Source organism: Pocillopora damicornis, chromosome 7, assembly GCF_964200805.1.
Source record: "Pocillopora damicornis chromosome 7, jaPocDami1.2, whole genome shotgun sequence".
NCBI classification, from domain to species: Eukaryota; Metazoa; Cnidaria; class Anthozoa; order Scleractinia; family Pocilloporidae; genus Pocillopora; species Pocillopora damicornis.
Window position 1 is genome coordinate 22,278,684 of NC_142676.1, and position 9,344 is coordinate 22,288,027.

The window sequence follows — 9,344 nt, forward strand, 5'->3', positions numbered from 1 at the left end:
AAATATTGTCATTTGCTTTGGTGCTACGTATGCAATCCCCTAGCCCCTTTCGAAAACACACATGATATTTAAATCAGTTATCTCAAATGTAAATACTTTTAGGATGGAAAAAAATAACTAGGGTACCTGTAATTATCTCTAGAGGAGGAAGAATTTTGAGGGATCACACGGTTTTTTAGGGGTAAAGGAGAGAGGGGGGGGGGGAGGGGGGGATCAGTCGTCGCCAACGGAGTATAAAGGGAGGACTATAGAAAACTGACTGCCAATTAACTTCCGATGAGGGGGGGGGAGGGAGGGTGATTATAGAGCCTTACGTAGGATGAGACATATTTCGTCATGACACAACTAAAATTCTCTAGCGTAAATATGAACGTAAATAATTACTTTTAGTTTATACCAAGGGAGTAGTTCTTTTCGCGCGCTCTGATTGGCTAATTTGAAAGTGATTAGCCAGTACTATTTATCCTCAAGCAGCGGAAGAGACAAATTCGCAAGTCAAGAATATAATTTCTGACCATATTTGGGTACATTGTCAATGAGAAATAGGTGGATATTTGCCTCGCCTTTCCACGGCTCGGTAAATGTCCACCACTTTTCTCTTCACTTCGGTGATTAGTTGTCAACTAGACCCTGTGAGCAGAGTAACTGGGACACCTGGATGGTACTGGATCCTTGGAATCAAGTGTAGTTATACTACGGGTGTCGGACTAGTATACTGAAATAGTGAGCTCGTCTGGCCAAGGGTATACACCTATTTCAAAACATAGGCATGTTATGCATGCAAGAGTTATTTTTTGTAGGGTGGGTGGATTACTTGAAACATTGTAAGTGGTCTACATTCTTAAATCAAAGTGCTCTGTGAGCAAACTCGTGAATTGACACATGATTTTTTAGATTATGTTTAATGTTATCTGGTTTAGGGAATTTTGTGGTTGATTGTCATATCTAGAGTACGAGCAGTAGTTCAGTGTTCGCTAATGTAGCAAAGAAACAAAGTAACGTTGGGATAAGAAGGCATTACCATTGAAATGATCATGCTATTACATTTGACAAGGTGGATGATGTCATGTGTTTTAAACGTCTATCATTTTTGTTTCTGGTTTAAGAGAAAAGGTTGGAAGTAAATGTGGGTGAAAAGTGAGATTTACTGTCTTTCGTTGTAAATATTAGAAAATCAAGGCAATTCTGTCTTAATGAAAACATTAACGATTCCCTCTTTATCAAAAGAGACAAACGGGAACGAGTTTTGAGTGATATAACTAAGCTAAGCCTGCCACCGTCATTTTGGATCTCCGCCTGGGTAGATTTAAGTCACGTGCTAGGCAACGTGTAATCAATAACAAGATAGAATTTCATTTCAGGCCTATTTACCAATTTTGTGGTGTGTAACTTTCGCATTTTAGTACGTTGTATGAATGTTGAATCTTCAAATTGTCTTGAAACTTAAATGAAAATTGTTCTTTTAAAATTCACTGAAAATCGGTAGCTAAAATTGTTTGTTTAGGTGTTATTTGATTTTCGTGTTAACTTGTTATTTCGTCAGTCGCCGGCATCTTCTGTTGCTTCACACAGGAAAAACACACGCGACGAAACGTAATGATCAATTTTGTCCTCAATCTCACGCTATAACAGAAAAAGCTTTTGAACATCTGTAAACTCCGAGCACTTCGCAGTAAGTGATATTTTCAATGAATCTTCGGATTGTTTTCAAGTTCAAGGATTGTAAATTACAATTTTATGAAAAATGAAGGTTGTTCTGTTATTTCAGCGTGAATCCTTGCATGCCTGCCAGTCGCTGGCGCCGCTTGTTGAAACTAAAACGTAAAAAAAAAACTCTTTAAAGATTATAATTGGCTTCTTTTTCACCCCACCACTATTCTTAGCAACAAAGGTCGCCATTTCGTCTTTTTATTGCTCGCCAAAAACTATCAAATGCTCTCAAAAGCCTAAAATCTAAATAAAGTTTACAGGAATCGACCAATCGAGCGAGCGAGCGAGCGAGCGAGCGAATGCCATTCCCCACATCGTACCTATAACTCGCTCTTGCGCATGCGCGCAATTCACGAGTTAAAAAGGAAAGAAGAGTATTAACGCGGAAAAGAACGAAAATGTCGAATAACCTCACACACAGATACCTGTTAGTACAAAATGCAGACAGCGGACTGTAGACCGGATACAAAATATAGAGTAGAGAGTGGGTACAAAATGCAGACTGAGAATCTGAAGAGTTTTTACGTCTGATATACGATAACACGTCATCCTACTGCTTAGCGAGCGTCACGCAATCGCTTCTCCGCGATCAGCCTTCACGATTATTTGCACTATTGTGGAAAATTCCTGGCCTATTTCTTGATGAAAATCGATCGTAATATAATTTCAAGCCTTCAATATAGTCTTCTTACTTTGCGCGCGAGTTGGTTGGTGTGATGTCTGTACAGATTTTTACCAACGTAATAAAAGTAGATGACGTGAATAACAGTGATGGTAAGGCAAGCTTAAAACGGCAGAAATCGCCAGAAAATACAACGGATGCACAGGGTATGAGTAATTTTTATTGATTTTACCAGAAAAATGTTCATATTTCGAAATGTTTGTCGTTGTAAATCGACCATATTTCGTTTCCTGTACTATTCCTTATAACGTGTTCAAATTTTCAACGGTTCCTCTAGTAACTTAACATCGAGTCACACAACGCGTGACGTGTTCATGAATTAATCGTTTGCTTTTTCTCGAGGCGTGAGCTTGAGCCGCCTGTTACAGGACAATTGCGTAAACAATACTTAACAGAATAACATTTTACACAAAAAACACAGGATTTTGGATCATGTATTTATTAAAAAGAATATCCATACAACTACAATGAAAACAAACATAAGATTCACCTTTCTAATCGTGAAATTAAAACCATTCGCAGTGTTATCGTAGCTACGTTTCCTGGCATCAAGAACATGGCGTCTTTCTTCACCAGTAGTTTGCATCTATTAGAGTTTTGTTCTTCAGTCTCACGGTAATAGTGTTGTTCAATAGATTGCATAGAGTATATGCAGTTTGGTTTCAGATTTCAGATTTTGCTTTTTACAACAAGTGTACGTTTTTCAACTAAGACATTGGCATACTTGGCATACAAGGCATACAAGGCATTGAAGGCTTTCATGGCTTTCAAGCGTTCGTGACTCAATCCGTTCCAAAATTACCGCTCAATAACATCTTTTAGTGTGGATTGGCCGCGAAAAATACGACTTGTGTATGCGTCTGTAAGTATTTTGAGCGTTTGCGCCATAATACTCCAGGTGATCGTGATCCAAACACGTTGAAACACAAAACGACTGACAAAAGAGTTTTATGAGCAAAAATCTCGTGGTTCATCGTGTGACCCGGCCCTGTCCGTGCATGACAACGCCAGTCATCATCAAGATAACACGCGTGATCAGCATGCGAACACCTCATTGGATCACAGTTAGTTGTCATGGTGTTGAGGGCCCAATGACCACTGGGTACTATTGCGCAATTTTTCCACTTTGTGGCGGAGGAAAAAAAAAGACGACAAAAAAATGATTGGGCTACCACAAGTATCCCAGTAATTATTAGACAACACAGTATTGTTGATTGGCTTTTATCAACTACCCCTACAGACAGAATTTTCCTTTTTAATCAAATCAGGTTTATGCATTTTTTTTTCTTTTTAAATACGGATACCATAAGAGTTATGTAAATTTGTTTGATACATAGCCAAATAGTTTAGTCTTGGAAAGAAACCAGCCTTAAGTTTGAGCATTTAATTTAGGTTTTTCCAAAAATAGAAACATTTTCAGTCAAACGTAGACAGTACTCTTACGGTAAACAATAACTTGCGACCCCTCAAATGAAGATTAAATAATAAAGCCTAACAAATAGATTACCAATCATTTTTAGAGAAGATTTCGTTGAGGCTAGAAACACATTAACGGCACGGCTGAAATCGAACAATTCATGGAGGGAAGGATTTCTCTTACTGTAGTTTTGTGATGAAAAAAGGTTCTGAGATCTCTTTTTAATTCCAAAGCGTGCTTTTCCTATGACGCCACACCGTTTTGCTGAGGGAGAATATCAAGGACACACCTGAAAGGCGTGATAGATTTACGTTTGTAGAAACACTCCTCAAAATTGATTCTATGTATAACATGACACATGCTACGATAAAACATACTCTCTGGTTTAGATGATTGCTGATTCCTTGAGTCTAGCGTTTTTCTATTTATCGGTTTCAAAATAAAGCCAAAAAGAAGTCTTGAATTTCCCGCCCGTCCTGCAACCTGGGCAATGAAGAGAAACCAGTTTAATATTTGAATAACAATCATTTCCTCGTATCGTAAACTGACTTTTATTTACACTTCACACGTATAAAGATATATTTTGGACTCTTTGGTGATAGCTTCGTCTGCTAAACTGATGTGACCGTTCACAGTTATTTGCTGGAGCGTTCGTTTTGCGCATAATTGTTCTTTTCGAAATTCTGCAAGTAAGTGCATCTGTGGTGAAGATCAACTTCACAGATAGATGAATCCACTATTTACAATCCTTCAGAACGTTGTTTTGCAGAAAAAAATTTCTTAACTAGAAAAAAAAAATTATTTTTTCTCCAATAGATAAGTGTTTGACCTTGTGAAATTTTATCAATAACGTTTGCTTTTAGACAGGAGGCCTAATTATTTTTCATTTTTTTGTTCCAGATTACGTTCGGTAAATGAAATGACAATGACAGATTATCCCATGGAAACTACACACGGACGATTTTTACTCGGTAGTCGGATCCATCGAACCAGTGAAGGCAGCGAAGGAATAAGTTTTTGATACATCCTAACTCGTAAATAAAATTCGCACTTTCCATGGTATGATGTTTTTTATTTCATACATACTGAGAAGAAAGGTTTTTCAGCAGGCTTATGTCTCTTTCGGTCTTTGCTCTCTTGTTTTTGTCTTCTTGCTCATCTATGAAGTCATCTATTGCTATTTCAAGGCGAGCAAATTTTGGCACTTCTTCCATTTTGTTTTTGACAGAAAGTCACGTGCTCGTTGTTCACCACTGTAAAGTTCTATCGTTTGTGTCTCTGACTGGACGAACGATGAATTTTCACAGTCGCTCGCTTTTCTTATGGCCTCGTTAGTTTTTGTGTCTCTCAAGAATTTAAGACGGGCTTTTTTCATGAGTAAATCTCAGTATGTTTGAAGTAAGTACATATTATCGTATGACCCTTACGGCCTCGCGCACACAATAGTGAAAGCTGATGTGTGTAGGACCGAACGGGTTGACATGAGCAAGTCCCGAAAAAACCGTCTGGCCCTGCACTCACACGACTTTGTTGTGTATGTGCTTGGACAGAGCAGCACCAAAATGCTAACATCTTCGTGCAAACTACATAAATAAATAATTGTAATAAAGAGTCAATCGGCTATATAACAAGGAAAATAAATGACTAACTAAACAACCAACTTGTTAAATTAACTTGTTGTTTTTCAACGAAAAAATAACTTCATTAAAGGATGGTAACACACAACAGTAATTAAAGTGATGAGCTAATGGCCCTCGATCCTTAAAGTACCATAATTAGATTTAAAATATATTGGAGGATTATAAAACTGGTCGACAGGTCTACTTCATTCGACAATACTTAATAGTACAATACAAGATTCAAATTCTACTCATTACAGACAGTCTTGGGGACGGAATCAGATTAATTTCAACGAAATACGTCTAAAATCCTCCAAATCCTCCTCCCCTCACCCCTCTCAGGCGATAAATAATGCCCGGTTCCTCTTTTAGTCGCGAGGGTTGAGACTCAGAATCTGAGCCTATTCGTGTTTAACTCCAAACCAGTATTGTGTTGTAGAGGAAGATGAAGAAGAGCAGCGGTGATTCGTATTTATCGCCCCGGAATGGTACATTCCAAAATTATTTTCGCCGTCAACTGCTCCTGATGATCCATCAAAATCGCAACCTTTGTCCTTGCTTTTAAAACTGTTTACGAACCAAGCTTTATCAGATTCCATTCTTGTGTCGGCGGTGCAATTAGAACAGTGAATTCCGCGGATGTTAATATACTCGAACAATTTGCAATCTTGATTCCAGTTTCCAAATATGTCATGACCTGCCCGAAGAACGGCGAGTACGTAGTCCGTGTACCGCAGGCCATCTGTTGGAAAGTTGCATGTTACTCTCAAATGTGTCGAGTATTGAAAAAGAGATTGCATTCTTGCCAATGAAAGCCGATAAGAGTTCCAATCCTTGTTGTCGTTATTGTCATTCACGGGAAAATCGGTGCCAAACCCTTTGTCCTTAAATGTCGCCTTATTGGCAATGGAGAAAGACTGTATCAACGCCCATACAAAGCCAGGTTCTGATTGCAAGTCACAGTAAACAGAAAACAGTTCATCGGCTGAGTTGAAAATATTGTAGTTTCCTGCTGCTGAGGCGCCGTTCTTAGCAATGTCTTTGCAGCTTCGATTCTTGGATAAGTAATCTGACTTATCTTACCACACTGCTGACCAGTGTATATCTCAGGACAGGTACAGTTAAACCTGGTGCTGCGAGTGTCACAAATTTCCTGACATACCCCTCCGTTGAGGCAGGGATCAAGGCTGCAGCAATTATTAACACAACGATGTTTTCCTGATACGTAGTTTTCTCCGCCCTATTTGAATTTAAACAAACAGTTTTTTTTTCAAGTATTTTTTGACAATTTTGACGAACACTAAAGGTTTAGAGGAAAGGCTTTTGAGGATCAATTGCAAAAAAATATTTGAATTCATACAATTTAGCGAAGAGGAAGTCAAGGAACAAAAAAGAAACGCAGCTCCAAAAGTCTAGATGGTAAGGAGCGGGAAACATACAGCTGAAAAAGGTAGCTGAAAAAATGGAACACAAACAATACTGTAGTCTAGCAACTAAGAATTCCATCTCTCACCTTTACCGTGTAGCTCCTCACCAGATCATAATAATTCCCTCCTTGCTTCCATTTTATTGCCGCGGGCTCCATGTCTCTGTTAACATCGTTAAGCTCGCAGTTATTTTCTTTAGACTGTGGAAAATAATTCATGGATACACACAAGCAGTCATCTTTGCACTTCACGTGACACTGGGCGGCGCTGTGAACTGTTGATCTTTTAAACACGTGACTCTCAAGAATGTGGTTGTAGATGACATCCTCATCTATAACAAACTTGAAGTTTTGACAATTTACTGTTCTCTGCGTCATAAGGGAGGCGTGGAAGGGAATGAGTTGTGATATCAACAACAGAGCTTGTAGACAGCGAGCAAAGCCCATGGTTCTCTTTAAAAACGTGCAGATAAGATTGATTACTTAATTCCATAGTTAGACCAAGGCATAAAAATTTTATTAGTAGAAATTACAATCTAGCCGCACGATTGAGAAGCTCAAAATTTTAGCTGCGGTCCCTGTTCGCTCCAAGTCATTTCTGTAGGGTTTGTAATTTGAATCTCTTATGATTGTATGGTTTTTGGTTCGAAATCTGATTGGTTTCGTGCACGATGCGTTTTAAGAATTGCAACATTGCGACAGGTGGCTCATTTAAAAAAAGAAAAGTAAAAAAAAGTTCGCAAGTGACTTGATGCGATTGCTGTCCAAAACGGCATACCGTTCTAAACGGCATTCGACCAACTCTTCAGCGTAATAGAGAAAGGCATTGTTGAGTTCTAGGTAGAAACCGAAAAGAAACAAAAACTACCGTTTAGGTCTTTGTTCTCAGACCACCCAAACTGTTATCGTTTTGCATAGAACAACTATAAAACGTACAAATGTTGAAACACACGTGAGAGCCGTTAATCTGTTCATGAAATATTTTCTTTCGCAACTTTTTACAGGCATTGCAGTCCTCATTCACGTAAGAACCCTCTCGTAAAGTTGCGAGCCGAATAGTGCTTCGAGAGAGCCATCTGATTGTTTCTTGCTTTTATTGATTTTTAATGTGTTGAAATATTACCGCATGTGTAATTTTTGGATTCGGAAGGAAAACATTTTCTTAGAGAAGTAATAAGTATTAAGACCTTGATCAGCACTTCACAATTTTCCTTTCCTTTGACGCGAAAGCGACTACGTAATGCTTATCGTGAGGGGGGTCAAAGTCCTCTGGGACTCGACTATCTCGAAGACAGCGATATACCTAATGTAAAAGGATAGGTACCATAGTGGATTGAGAATCTAAAGAATTTATGACAGAGTAAATCAGCTCAGCTGTATTATTCGGCAATAAATGACACAATCTTCGAAAAACGGATTGAAATCACCACTGACTTCATAGGTTGCTTCACTGCTGTAAACCCTAAGGTTTTAAACGGTCCTTATCAAAGTACTGGATCTTTATAACTACCACGAAGAAGAATATGTTGACGAAGAGAAAAGCCGAAAGAGAATGATAAAAAGTTAGATCAATTTCATGCGGTGGAATAAGGCGTGGATACTGATCGTAATGTTCAACGTCTGACCGCAAATAAGACCTTGCCCAGCGCTCGGCAGTTTCATCTTCTTTCGGCGCGAAGGTGATTACGTAATGCTTGTCAGTTGAGAAAGCGCCAAATTTCTCTGGGATCGACAATCTCGATGAAAGAAAAAATGATATGAAAAAAAAGAAGAGCTTAAAGTTAACTGAAAATATGAGATATAGCAGATCGATTCTGCTGTCGCGATGATAGCAGGAAACAATCTGAAACTGATCAAATTAGTCAAAGCTTTGTTAAGTGAGTGGTAGCAAATTACATCATGTCTCTTCATGGTAGTTCAGCTACAAACTTTTGGTTTTACTTATCAATATGAGTATCAGCTTTCTGTACTTACCTTGAAAATGTCAATTAGTTCAACGGCTAGATTGAAATCCTTCGAGAGACAGATTTGCAGGCAAACACACGTTGATGAAGCTATATGTATGTCCAGCAATATCGATACACTTTTATATTTGAAAAACAACAAAACACGCTCATAAATAAAGTAAGTTCCTTAATTACCAAACAAAAACACTAAATAAGGCAATGGATAAGATACTGTGCATGCGTTCCCGTTTGCACAAAATCCAACGGAGAGTATTTTACAGATACAATTTATTGTTACATATAAAATCAGTTGGACCTAACGCCGTGATTAAATGTTAACAATCTGCGATTTTTCTAGAAATCAAAACACAGAGCTCCTCACAAAATTAGGTTTCTTTCGGCTCATAGTAAGATTGTGTGTGTTTTCTGAATTCATTAACCACTCACTAAGACTACCACAGCACGCCACAAAAACATGATCAGTGAAACAAAGGTTGTTTTTTTTTTTTTTCAGTTCAGCATTTTCCTTTAAGTTGCATTAAGA

The 9,344-nt window shown here is 38.3% G+C and overlaps 1 non-coding gene across 1 annotated transcript; it reads right to left on the reverse strand.

Annotated features, from left to right (window-relative positions):
* Positions 1–5,376: 5,376 nt before the first annotated feature.
* On the reverse strand, positions 5,377–7,941 carry LOC113672067 (uncharacterized). The gene is made up of 2 exons (XR_016188166.1): positions 6,942–7,941; positions 5,377–6,668 (listed from the first exon to the last, which is right to left on the reverse strand). It is a non-coding gene; the product is annotated as an uncharacterized LOC113672067 (transcript).
* Between the last annotated feature and the right edge of the window lie 1,403 nt (positions 7,942–9,344).